Raw genomic sequence first — 13,082 nt, 5'->3', positions numbered from 1 at the left:
CAGATACACAGTCATTTCAAGGGACATCAAGAAAGTCCTCTTTATTAAAAAGTGGGACTGGAGCTTAATCTTAAAGGGAACTAGGGATTTCAGGAGACAGAGGCAAGAGGGGAGTGAATTACAGATCGGTGACCAGACTTTGCCAAGGTGTAGAGTGGGAGACAGGCTGTCCAGTACAGAGAAGAGAAGCAGGCCAATTTCACTAGAACAGAGTGAGTGTGTGGTGAGTAATGTCAGATCAGTCTGGAAGTCTGGGTGGAGGCTGACCATGAAGGGCCGAGTACCGGAGAGAGAACTTTATTTTATCCTAGAGACAACAGGGAACCCACAGGTACTTTTTATTTTTTTGGGGGGGGGGGGGGTGAGGAGAGAATGGTTACACTCGCACTTTTAAAATACCTATTTGACAGCTAGTGGAGGGAGGATTGGAGGCCAAAGAGATTGGAAGCTGAGAGAACAATTATATGGCTATCTATCCGTCTCCAAAGAGAGCTGGACCTAGGGTGGTTATGGAAGGAATGGGAAGAAGGGGAGAGATGAAAGCACTCTCAAGTAGCACAAACGACAATTGGCAACGTGTTGGTACTGAGGGTGGGGAGCTGTGAGAAGCACAGCATGATTCAGAGTTGAGAACCGGGATGTCCAGGAGGATGGTGGCGCTCTTAACAGAACAGTGACAGTAAGGAAAGTGGTGTGTCTGGAGAAAGACAGAATTCCATTTTAGACATGCTGAGTCTGAGATATCTACAGGACAGCCAATTGGAAACGTCCAATAGGCAAGTGGTGAGGCAGGTCTAATGTTAAGGGAAAATATATGGGCTAGATAGATAGAACTGAGAGTCATCAGCATAGAAATGATCATTGGACCCCTGGCAGCGGATTAAGCCACCTAGAGAAAAGTTGCAGAAAAAGAGGAGGACCCTAGAAAAACAATAGGGGACATCCATGGATGACAATCAAGCAAAGAAGACTGAGAAGGACTGGCCAGAAGGGTAAGAAAGACTGGTGTCATAAAAAACCAGAGAGAAGTGCAAATTTAGGAGAAGGGGGCTGCTAGTGGTATCAAATATCACAGAAAGGTCGAGAAGGATGAGAGCGAAAACAAAGTCATCAAATTAGGCAATTGAGAGCCCACAGGTTGTAACCCCAGACAGAGCAATTGTAGTTCAGAGATGGAGTTGGAAGGCAAAATGGAATGAGTTCATGAAAGGAAAGGAAAATTACATTAAGCTTGAGGAAATTGAGTCAGGAAGATATAGCCATATACACTTATTCTGAGAGTAAGAATCTAACTCCTAGGTCCAGGAAGACTTCTAGTCACAAGTAAGTCACACAAATTGAAAAGCTATTGCAGTGGTCTTTATATGTTTTTTCGCCAAAAACTACTTTGGCCATTTGATAAAATTATATAGATTATCTTATTTCTGTGGGCTCCTTGCCCTTTTATCCTGCTCTATCCTCTGATATCTCACTTTCCCAGAGACTCTCAAATCTTCTATCTGCCCCACCCCCCTCATCAGAATTGCTAAACTCCACCTCTTTCCTTGAAAAACAAATCTTCCAGTTCCTACTTCTCACCCTCAGTCCCTGATGTTTTAGCAACCTATTCTCCCCTTGAAGATCCCAACCTCAATGCAAAGACCAACTATGCAAAACTCCGACTTGAGCAGCAATCAGCTCAGCTCGACCACTAACTTCCTAGTCTCTTAAATGCTAAATTTCTACCTGGGGACATCAGCCTGGTGTAGCTGAAATGAATGAATCTTTCCCAACTTTCTGAATACTGGACTACAAGTCAGGAGATCTGGGTTCTAATACTGGGTCATCTACTAGTTGTATAACCTTGTATGACTTAATCTCTACTAACTTCTGAGTTCCTCCTTGTTCAGAACATCTAGATATTCCTTGCTTGATTCCCATTGACTGCGGGACTAGTCACTTCACCAACCTAAGCCTCCTCATCCATAAGATGGGGATTCTAAGCCTTACCCCACCTCCCTCTCTCACAGGCTGGCTCTGAGGAAAGACTTTGCATACCTTAAAGCTCTATGTAAATGCGAATTACCATTCTATCCTACAAATTACTAAACAGGTATGTTCATCTTTAGACCCACTGCTCCATACAAATCCTACTGGACAAAAACTACAGCACCAAAACTTACCTCTCCAGGGCTCAGTTTGATTTTTTTTTTTTAAACATACAAAACCTCTCCATAAAGTGATTCCCTCCTGCAGGATTCTTATGCTTTCATCCTATCCTCTCCATACTTTTACATAAAGCTTTGCAGCTAGACAAAGCCTTCAAAAGGCCAATCTGCCACAACAAACTGAAAATCAGATTCATTTTTCAGTCAAAATTGAACATGATGAAAAGAGTCAAAGTCAGTCTGAAACCCAGCATTTGTACTTTGCATAGATTTGGTATTTTCTTTTCAGTACATGTTGTTTCCTCCAACAAGGGCTAGGCTCCGAGGGGGCAGGCACAGCTTGCCTTTTTTTTTTTTTTTTTTGGTCCTTATGTCCCCATCACCTTAATAAAGGTGCCTGAAAAATGCTTGTTGACTGACTGAAAAATGGGATGGAGTTAGAAGGGCTAAAAGGCCCTCCCTACTTTAAATCCTATGTTCTTAAATTGTCTCTTAGGGAAAAAAAGCACATCTCAAAATCCTGCCACAGCTAAAATAAACTTTCAACAACAATTAAGTTGAATGACCAGAACTTAAGGTACAGCATTAACCATTCTGAAACAAATAAAACGTTAAAAATTCTATTAAAGAAAACATTTGCAATTAACAACTAGGAATTATCACGCTGATTTCAGAGTACCAAAAGAAAATATATAAAATCATTTTAGTACCTATTGTCTATAGCTTTACAAATCGCTCTCCTCAGCTGTTGGTTATGAATGCTTGGTTAACTCAAGTCTGTTTCCTTAACTCCTCCTCCTTGATACAAACAGGATATGGGCTGTTATAGTAGAACTGACATTTTCCAGTTTTGATGTGTTGTTGTTGTTTTTTAATGAATACATTACAAAAATGAAAGGTCGTTTGGATTTTCTACAACAATAACAAGAAAGTGGCATCAAGATAAGATGCTTTTATAGTACTTCGATTTGTTTTGATTGAGTACTTTTGAAATGGATTTTTAAATAACCTTTTCTACACATGGCTGATTTGTGGAAGAGTCGCAAAAGAAGGATAGCTAATACCTTTTCAAGAAGGTCTAATTATGAAGTTAATACTGAGGCTTGCTTCAGTAGAGTGCTAGGCAACAATTTCACCAAGAATGGTCTACTTTAAACAGCTCTTCATATAAAAATCCATTACATGGCTCCCTACACAATCTTAGTTCTTATCCAATTTATCTAAAGGAGCATAAAAATAGGGGCAGCTAGGTGGCACAGTGGATAGAGTACCCGCCTTGGAGTCAGAAGGACCTGAGTTCAAATCTGACCTCAGACATATAACACTCACTAGCTGTGTGACCCTGGGCAAGTCACTTAATCCCAATTGCCTCACCAAAAAAAAGAAAAGAAAAGAAAAAGAAAAAGAAAAAGAAGCATAAAAATAGTGTAGGGTTTCTAGAAGCAATTAGTCAGTAAGCACTGAAGCACCTACTACAGACCAGGCTCTGAGCAGTGGTGATACAAAAAGAAATAAAAGGCAGTCCTTGCCCTGGAGGAACTCACAATCTAATGGGGGAGGAGACAACAAGCAAATAAATATACACAAATAAACTCTATGCAGGATAAATAGGAAATGATTAACAGAAAGAAGGCACTAGAATTAAGGTATTAAGAAACTGAAGAAATTAATAAAATTAGTGATTAATTTTATTTATTAATGTTTATATTATATAAATTTTATGTTTATATTATTAATAATTTAAAATTAATAATAAAACTCAAGATATTAATAAAATTAAAGAAGGTGGTATTAGAACAATTTGGAAACCACTATGTTGTTAGATTCTTTTGTTTCTTAGAATTGATTCTGATTTAAAGCATTAGGGTTGGTTTAATCCATTCAACATTTCTCCAGTCAATCTTACTTGTTAAACAGGACAGCATTTCTCAATGGGTTGCTGAGAAGATTATTTGTCTGCAAAATACTTTGAGGTAATCATCATTGGCATGGTACATTTAGAACAGGCTTTCATTTATTTGATCTTTACAACAATTCTGTGAAACAGAGAGGATATTATCTTCGTCTGAATTTAAGGAACTGAAGCCGTTTTCGTTTGTCTGGCTTAAACAGCTGGTTATGCTTAGTAAACCAGGATTAGTCATCTGTGTAGTCACAGTTCATCCCAATTTTCTAGCTCAAGTACTGATTGACACATGCAATTCAGGATGAAATTAAAGGACTCAATTCAAAGCCAAATCCTGGGGGGTTATAGGATGACTTAGACGCCAGAGCAGTGCTCTGTATTGTTAAGAAGTAGGAGGCTAAGCAACTCAGATAACAGTTAGTGATCGTTGATCCAGAACCACCCTACAAAGTTTACATAGTAGGGGGAGGAAAGACAAAAAAAAAAGACAGCCAACATTAAAAGAAAATTTTGTAGCATATCTTTTAAAAGTGCCTGCTGAAACATAACAATACAATGCAACAGCAAACAGCATCTTCGTGGTCAGACATCTAAAAAGTGTCGTTTTTTTAAAGGTAACTTTGGCAAGGAAAGAGGAAAACAATGAATAGAAGAAGAAAGTGAGGTCTATTTTCTCCAGCTATGAAACTCTTTTCTCCAAGCATTTCAAACAATGACTCAACACGCTAAACTATCTCCACTTAACTCTCCAAGAAACAATCTCACTCCAGTTCCTGTGATCTTGTAGGCACTACGGGAGGTGATTATTAAATGTGCTCAAGAAAATAACTGCATGTGGCACAGACTGGCATCACTCCAAAACTCTGCCTACCCATAACTTCCAGGGAAGCTTTGTTCCTCCAACACCCCCTCCCTCCCACACTTTCCATCCTTCCTGGTCAGAGCCTGAACTCTCATTTGGCAAGGAAAGATACCAAGTCCTTAATGGGGAGGTCTCTAAAGTACTTCTCAGCTCCAAAATATTTTGATTCTATGAAATCGGAAGTGGTGTGAAGACAAGCATGGTGAAACCATCAACAGCCCCACAGCCCAAACAAATTTAAGCCCTAGGATGAATCCCACATGCAGCCCTAAGGTGGGGTAAGGGAGAGCGGGGCAGTAGCAGAAACTGATCACAGATGTTGGCGTCTAGAGTGTCCTGGCAGGGGGTTGCCCTAGGGTTTCCTCCCACTGCCTTCCAATTCGAAAGGGCAGTTTCCTCTAGCAATCATCGAGCACCCTCAAACCTCCACTGTGCTTTGTATCTTTTTTTGCTGAGCCTGACAGTCCTCCATCACAGCTACTGTAGGGAAGTTTCCATGTGTATGGAATGAAGGAGTATTTCCAAATCTGTTTCCTCTGTTGTCTTCCTACGCCTTTCCAGATGTGGATTGACGGAGGCAAGTTCGTACATGTGTGCTGCGAGGGAAACAGCACGGGCCAGGAGTCAAGAGACCCCCGGTCTACCGCTAAGTAGCTGTATGACACTGGACCATCTACTTCACTTCTCTGGGGCCCAGTCTTATTCCTCGATAAAAATAAGAAAATTGGATGAAATGATCTCTAAGGCCCCTTCCAGGGGTAAATGTTTTAGGGCTCTTCCGCCCTGAGTTATTAACACTCTCTCCTTCCTGAAATTACTTTGTTAACTTATCTGCATTACACTTAGACTTCCCAGGAGAATGTAAATTCTTGGAAGGTAGGGATTGTTTCCTTTCTGTTCTTGTACCTCCAGCACCTCTGCACGTGGTAGACGCTTAATACAATGGCTTGCTAAATTGTTGAAGCGATCTAGAACCTCTCTGAGCCCGTCTCCTCATCTACCCAGTGGGGACGGATCACACACACGCCTTCAACGCTGCCAGGATAAAAAAGGTGTGACAACTTCAAAGCGCTCCCATTCCCGATATCATTTCTGTTCCCGCCTACTATCTGATGGAGGGAAATCAAAGAATGCTGGGTTCAAATCTCGGCTCTAGCACTTTGATATTTAGCAAGTCGTTCTCCTTCTCCGGGCCTCAGTTTACCCCCTCGATGATCTCTTAAACTTTCTATTCCAGCAACAAATTATGATAGGTTTGATACAGAAGAGGAGAGCCGGAGTCAGAGGATCCCAGATCTAGAGATGAAAGTGAACTCGGAGCCCGTCTAGTCCAAACCCTCGTTTTGTGGATGAGAAAACTAAAGCCCAGAGAGGTTAAGGTCACACAAGCAGTACCAGAGAGAGCATTTGGACTCGGGGCGTCCGATTTCAAAGCCCGTGCTTTCTTCCCCACGGTAGCACCCTGAGTTCAAATCTCTGCTCTGCCCCTTGGGACCAGTCACCCGGCCTCTCTTGGCCTCAGTTTCCCTCTGTGTACAATGGGGTGTCGAAGGGGCAGAAGGTCCGGACCCACGCACCTGCTGCTCGGCCGCAACTCCGGCTCGTCGTCCGGGTCGGGCTCCCGCGGCTCCTGCTCGCCCGCGGCCGCCGGAAGCGCCTCGGCGTCCTCCACCGTTACCTCGGCGGCTGCCAGCGAGGGCACCGCGGCGGCGGCCGAAGTAGGGGCGGCCGAGGCGCCCAGGCCGAAGGCAATCACATCCTCCGCCGCCGCCGGCTCCGGGGGCTCGGGGCTGCGCTCCGGCTCCGGGGCTGCGGCCGCCGCGGAGGGGCCCAGGGTGGCCGCCCCCGCCGCGAGCCCGAGCAGCAGCAAAGCCAGAGCGAGCGGGCCCCGGCGCGTCGCGCGCTCCATCAGCGGCGCCCCGCCCGCGCGGACATGGAGACCCCGCCGCCGTAATGAGCCTCTTCCCGCTCCTCAGACAAGCCCCGGGCCGGGCGCAGAAGCACACGGCGGCCGTGCCGACACCCAGACTGCTTTGACAGTCAGCTCGGTTCCCCGGGCCACGTCTAAGGCTCGCCTCCTCCGCGGCCCCCCGCCGCTGCGGCCGCTCATTGGGTGGCCTCCTCGCCCATCTTGGCCTTCCTCGGGAGGAGAGCCTATCTGTTAGTTCGAATAACTGCCACTCAGTGATCTGGGGCGGAGTCTTGGGGGGAGGGCGTGCTTTCTCTCGTTGTCAACACGGCGCGTGCCAATCAAATCGTACTTGGAGCTCCTGGAGCCCGTCGCTCTTCCGGGTGTGACTGACCAATGGAAGATTCCTCTCCCCACATTTTTCCTATTTGATTGGTGGTGCCTCTAGAACTCGCGGAAATTGATCTGGCACAGGATTGGTCAGAATACAGGTGATCACCTCCCCTCAGGGTGGGAAGTTGCAAGAATATAGAAAGATGATTGGTTTAAACTAACGCCACTCTGAGGGACGGCGGCTCCTTCTCTTTCATTGGCTGGAAGCAGCACTTCATACGTGGCTGATTTTGGCTGTCAAGGGGTGGGGCAGTGGCCATGACGCAACCGGGCAATTCCCAAGTGAGAGGGAAGGTGGAAGGCGGAGTCCAAGGTGGGGGTGGAGCCAACCTTAAAGGAGTCGTAGGTCGGAAAAAATCTTCAGTTCCTATTCGTGCCAGTAACGGAGGCAGATTAAAATGCCAAGTACTTTATAGTCACTCGTCCAAGAAGGAGGCCATCTCCACGAAGCTGCCCAGCCCAGTGATTCTGTATTAGGAAAAGCAGTTAGGGGAGACCTAGGTTCGAATCTCAGCTCTGACCTTGGCTGTGTGACCTTGGGCAATTCACTGAAGCTCACTGAAATCTACTTCATTGACTGTTAAATAGGTATAATTAACTCACAGGGTGGTTGGAGGGAAAATGCTTTGTAAACTTTAAAGTGACATAGAAATATAAATTATTATTACCATTCATTCAATATATCCTTTTCTGGACATCCAAGTTCTGGCACCATCTAATTACATTATCATCTAATCCATATTTCCCCATCTCCCCCACAAGAATATGATAATACTTATAACTAGCTTTTATACAGTGCCTACTATGTGCCAGGCTCCTATCACATTTGCTCCTCACAATAACCCTAGGAAGGAGGTGCTATTATTATCATCATTTTTCAGATGAGGAAACTAAGGCAAACAGAAATGAAGTGAAAACATTACCAAAAGGTTTGATAAAATGTAAGCAAACTATATCCACAGCATTCTCTTAGCCTACTAGGTAATAAGCCTGTCAGAAAAGGACATGGGGTTAGCTTGACATGATCTGTTCTTTGATGGAGCCAGGATGGTTCTTGGTCAAGTAAATGCTTCCCTTTCTAGACATTCACCAAGCATCTTTTTAATGACCCTTAGGACTAGGGTCAAGAAGATCTGAGCTCCAATCCGCTCATTGTGTGACCCCAAGCAAGTGGCTTAATCTCTTGTCTGTCTGTTTCTTCAGCTATAAAATGGGGACCACAGGAGCACCTACATCCTGGTTGTTGTAAGGAACAAATGGGATGATATTGGTAAAGTCCTTGTTCTAATAAATGCTTGTTCCCTTAATTCAATTCAATAAATGTAGGTGAAGCCCCTTCTGTGTGCAGAGCATTGTGGGGGATACAAATGAGGGCAATCCACTGTTCCTGCCTCTGAGAAGACATATCAAAGAATCATAGAACTTGAGATGTGGAAGGGGCCCCAGTGGCCATCTCATCCACCCACACTTCAAAAGAATCTTCTACTACACCATGCAGTGGTCTCACCCAGACTCTTCTTGAAGACCTCCTGTGAGGGGAAGTCCACCACCACCTCTCTGCGGCAGCTCTTTTCCATTCTGGCCAGATCTGATCAAGCCTAAATTTGCCTCTTTGCCATTTCTACCCGTTGTTCCTAGATCTGCCCTCTGAGGCCAAATAGTCCAACACCACCTCCATCTAATATCCCGAACGATTCTTGAAGTGAGCTGTCATGTTCCTCCACCCCAAGTGTGCTCTTCTCTACCTAAGCTTGCCCAGTTTCTCCCACCCAACCTCATGCTATTGTTTGACTTTCATTTTCAAAGAGGATCAATGACATCATGGCATAATGTCTTGACTTGTCCGTGAACTGGATGTAAGTAAGGCAGAGCTGCACAGTCATCAGCCTCATTATCTCTTACAGTCATCAAAGTCCAGCGGCAAGACAAAAATCAAGGCTCAGGATGCAGTGGATGAACTTGGTGACTTCCATGTCTGACCAAGCTCTGAGCCCTCCACAGCACCTGCTTCAGCTGCCTTCAGGGCTTTGGAGAAAATTGTCCTCATTTGCCCATTCTGCCAGGGAAGTCTTCACATGCTTGGGGCTGACATTCCCCTAACTCACCTACAGATATGAAGCCTGTTCATTACCCTCAATATGATATGACTCAAGGCCCTTCACTAGCCTGGTTACCCGCCTCTGGACACTTTCCAGTTTATCGATGTTCTTCTTAAGCTATGACACTTAGCAACACCTAGAATGGTCCAGATGAGGTCTGAAGAGGGCGGAGCACAGTGGGATGGACATCTTTGTTCTTGGAAGCTCTGTCTCTCAATTCAACCCAACTGAAGGAGCTTTTCTGGCTTCCGCATTACACTGCTAACTCTCACAGTGAGCTTGAAGGCCACTAAAAATCTCTAACTCTTTTCCAGAGTAACTACCATCTAGCCATACCTTGTACTTGTGATGCTTGTTTTTTGTTTTGTTTTTTTGTGCCCAGGTATAAAACTTAGCACACTGTGGCTTCCCAACTCATCAATTTTCACACCCTATTCTTCCTCACCACCCTTACCTCTAGTTTCTCCATCCCTCCCTGCTTTTCATTTCCATCACCAACACTCTGACCTCTCATCCCTTTGAAATCTTGACACTATGCTTAATCTTTTCAATTTTCCATTGCCTCCCTCTAGTCCTTCCCCGCCCCCCCATCACTGCTCATGCTTTTCCCAACCACAGCCCGGGGTTACCCCACTTTATGCCTTCTCTGCTGAAATCCACTACACAAGGTCACACAACTGTGCCTGCTGGGTCCCCTCCATATTTGTCCTGATTGTTTCATTACAATCTCATTGCTTTTCCCTAATTAACTCCCTATCATATTCTCCACCACAGCAATTCCCAACCTTCTCTTCTCAAACTGATTACACCAGACCTTTGCCCCTTCCTTCGCCCCTCATGAGCCTGTCCAAGAAAATCGAGACTGTCGGGAGTTCCCTGTTCTCCTCCCTCACCCCATCCTCTTACTCTCGCCTCAGAGGAAGACATGGTCTTCACCTTGCCAAGACCAATCCTCCCTGGGCTCTTCCTTCATCGCCTCCCATCTTCTCTAGAAGATTGTTTCTTCTATCACCCCCCTCCAATAAGAATAATAACAGCCAACATTTATCTAGTGCTTACTATGTGCCAAACACTTTACAATTATTATTTCCTTTGATACTCACAACAGCGATGTGTCTGCTCCATCCCATTGTTTCTCTCTAGGTATATCCCAGAGATCTGTCTGGGGCCCTCACCTGTTCCCTTGGGTTCAATTCTTATCTCTATATAGGTGACTCCCATATTGAAAGAAAGAGAGACACAGAGAGAGGGAAAGAGAGACAGAGAAACAGCCCATCTCTTTCTTGAGCTCCAGTCTCATACCACCATCTCCTTAGTCAACATCTCCTGCCATATGCCTCATCATCACTTCAAATTCAATATGCCCAAACCAGGATTCATTATCTTCTTCCCAAAGCCCACTCCTCTTTCCTTAATTTCCCTCTTTCTGCTAATAGCATCACTATTCTTCCAGTTGCCCAGATTCAACTCCCAGTCTCCCTTAGCGTCAATACCCAACCAGTGGTTAAGTTCTGTTTACTCTAGTTCCATGACATCTCCGCCATATGACTCTTCTCTCACTCCACAACCACCATAGTTCAGAATCTCATTATCTCTTACCTAGACCAGAAGTGTCCAACACACCAGCCTACGAACACTCCCATATAACCCAACCAGATTAAAATATAATTGGGAAATATTTAACAAAATAAATAAAAATACAATAAAACATAATGTTAATATGTGATTTTGTTGGGATTTTTTTTTAAGTTCTAGACTCCACATTTTATTTTATTTTTTAATTAATTTATTTTTAGTTTTCAATAATCACTTCCATAAGCTTTTGAGTTTTAAATTTTCTCCCCCTCCTTTCATACCTCCCTCCATACATCCCTCCACTAGACAGCGTGCAATCTGACATAGGCTTTACATATACGTTCCTATTAAACGTATTTTCACATTAGTCATGTTGTAAGGAAGAATTAGAACCAATAGGAGGAACCACAAGAAAGAAGAAACAAACCAAAACAAAACAGAAGAAAAAAAAAAGAGCAAATAATATGCTTTGATCTGCATTCAAACTTCATAGTTCTTTCTCTGAATGTGAATAGCATTTTCTATCATAAGACCTTTGGAGATGTCTTAGATCCTTGCATTGCTGAGAAGAGCTAAGTCCAATAAAGTTAGTCATCACACAATGAGGCTGTTACTGTGTACAACATTCTCCTGGTTCTGCTCACTTCACTCAGCATCAGTCCACACAAGTCTTTCCAGGTTTTTCTGTTTGCTCATCATTTCTTACAGCACAATAGTATTACATTACATTCATAAACCACAACTTATTCAGCCATTCCCCAATTGATGGGCATCCCCACAATTTCCATAACATGTGATTTTCTAAATCAATATGCTGCCCACAGGAATCCTTATGTACCATTTTTCTTTTTGAGTTTGATATCACTGGCCTAGCCTAGTACAACAGCCTCCTAATTGGTCTCTCTACCTTTAATCTCTCCCCTTCCAATCCATTCTCCATATACCTGGAAAATTGATATTCCGAGACCATGGTTCTGACCACACCAGTCCCTTGCTCAAGAAATGTCAGTAGCCCTAGCTCCCAAACACCTCCAGGATCAAATACAAATTCCTCTGTTTGGCATGGAAAGGCTTTCACCATCTGCCTCCAGTCTATCTTTCCAAACTGATTTAATATCAGTCCCACTCATTTACGAGCTAATTTGGCCCACCAGCTATTGACTGTACTGGACATTCCACCTCCAGCTCCATTCTTTTGAATAGGCTGTTACCCATCCATACAATGTTCTCCCTAGCGTCCTTCAGAAGATAGCTCAGAAATCCTACCTTAGACACTTGAAGTTTACTAGCTACGTGACCCTGGGCAAGTCACTTAACCTCGATTGGCTCACCAAAAAGCAAAAACAAACCAGAAGATAGCTCAGGTTACTATTCTTCAGCCTCAGGTTTTCCCAAATTAGCATCTATCCATACATCCATCCATCCATTCATTCATCCATCCATCCAACTATCGTTATATCTATACATACATGTATGCATATACAAACACACAATATAAACATGTACACATGTGTATGTTTATACATATACACATATATATTTATATTTATTTATCTCTCCTGTCGACCTGAAAGTTGGTTAAAGAGACAACAAGCTAGGTGAGAAGTAAATTCATAATGTTTTATTCCCTTAAGTTAGCAGCATGTAACATGTTACATGGAGGCAGAGGTTTAACTCTGATTGAATCAAGCAATTTTTGGAGGACATTTAAACCCTGACTCAGGATGTCTGTGTTACTCAGTTTTATGGTCTCCATATGTTTAACCAGAGCATAAGAAAGGAAATTTAAATAAGATAGGCAAATGTCAGATCCAGGATATATATCTGTGTTTCCTTTACCACCATCAAGGTAGTGTCTGGGTTAAAGGCCCCTTAGTGGTCATAAACAGAAGAATGCTCTTGGTCAGCTTTAGCTGTTGACACAGGAAGGGGCATTCTCAGTTTATTCAGGAAGAAAAGATTAATTCAGGTTTTTGGCCCTTATTGGGGCTCAATTGATCTTAAATGATTATGACTTCACATGTTGTTTCCATCAAATGAAATAGGAACTTTTTTTTTTGGCTAGGCAATGGGGTTATGTGACTTGCCCAAGGTCACACAGCTAGTATGTGTTATGTGTCTGAGGCCGGATTTGAACTCAGGTCCTCCTGAATCCAGGCTATCCACTGGGCCACCTATCTGCCCCGAAATA

At 43.6% G+C, this 13,082-nt stretch overlaps 1 protein-coding gene across 1 annotated transcript in view; it reads right to left on the bottom strand.

Moving 5' to 3' along the window:
• The window catches only part of EIF2AK3 (eukaryotic translation initiation factor 2 alpha kinase 3), a 70,810-nt gene extending 64,229 nt beyond the window's left edge, over nt 1-6,581 (bottom strand). The window contains exon 1 of the mRNA XM_027861175.1: nt 6,493-6,581. The gene's annotated coding sequence lies outside the window, so the exon portion shown is untranslated. The remainder of the gene's footprint in view (nt 1-6,492) is intronic.
• Between the last annotated feature and the right edge of the window lie 6,501 nt (nt 6,582-13,082).

This window comes from Vombatus ursinus, unplaced genomic scaffold (assembly GCF_900497805.2).
Source record: "Vombatus ursinus unplaced genomic scaffold, bare-nosed wombat genome assembly UNPS02014489.1, whole genome shotgun sequence".
NCBI lineage: Eukaryota > Metazoa > Chordata > Mammalia > Diprotodontia > Vombatidae > Vombatus > Vombatus ursinus.
The sequence above is the reverse complement of the archived record's forward strand: the minus strand, read 5'-3'. Positions and strand labels throughout refer to the sequence as shown.